Raw genomic sequence first — 1,077 nt, 5'->3', positions numbered from 1 at the left:
GCAGAGCCCCTAAGATAGTGCCTGGCATGTAGTATGAGCCCTGTTGAACACATGAACTCCTGTTAAAATTGTGAGAGAGGCTAAAGTTAGGGCTTTCCCTTATATAGTATATAAACTCTTGGACTTAGAATGTTTGAGGCTTGGAAAGTGGGGAGGGCCAAAGAGTCAGTTCTTGGTGGATTTGGGGCACTACAGAATAAGACAACACTTAACCAGACCTAGAGTGAAGGTCTCCCTCCCGAAAGAGTTTTCTTAACCTATGTGTGTGAGGCTTACAGTGTTGGGCTGGGAAGAAAAGCGGAGATGAGGGAGGAGATTTGGGAAGTTACACTAATTTTACAATAAATAAAAGTCTTTGTGAAAGTCAGTCTCAAATATTCAGGCATTGACTTGTATGTGTGTGTGCACGTGTGTAAATTTATATATCGATATAACTTAAACTCAAGAATACAGGTTTAACCATAGGGGATGTGGGTCCTTGGGACATGACCATTTTTAGATCATACTCTCAAGGAGTTGTTGGTTAAACCATGGTCAGAGATTACAAAGATATTGGTTTTGTTTAAGTCATGTTTATTTAAGAGTAATGCACATACAGTAAAATTTAGCTTTTTTAATGTACAGTTTTAAGAGTTTGACAAATGCATGCCAGTCATGAAACCACCATCACAATCAGGATACAGAACATTACCACCCCCCTTGAAAATTCTCTCATAGCCATTTGTGGACAACTGTCCTTACCATCCACAGCCTTGGCAACCACTGATATGTTGTTGTTGTTGTTGTTGTTTTTAATCATATAATTTGTCTTTCGAAGAATGTCAGGAAAGCTTTTTTGACCTTTGAGCCCACGTTAGGTGATAACGGTTCTTTTAGTATCTGTAGCCCCTATCACAACTATAATTACATTGTGTATGGAATTTATTAATACATGGTTCGATGTCCATCTCTTCTGCTAGACTTCTGCAGGCATGTGTGATTGGCTGGTTCATTACTGTATCCTCAGCAGTTCCATCAGGTAGATGCTCAACAAATATTGCTTAATGAACAAATGAATGAGGGACTCACTGACTCTAA

This window comes from Pteropus vampyrus, unplaced genomic scaffold (genome assembly GCF_000151845.1).
Source record: "Pteropus vampyrus isolate Shadow unplaced genomic scaffold, Pvam_2.0 Scaffold41, whole genome shotgun sequence".
Taxonomy (NCBI): Eukaryota; Metazoa; Chordata; class Mammalia; order Chiroptera; family Pteropodidae; genus Pteropus; species Pteropus vampyrus.
The sequence above is the reverse complement of the archived record's forward strand: the minus strand, read 5'-3'. Positions refer to the sequence as shown.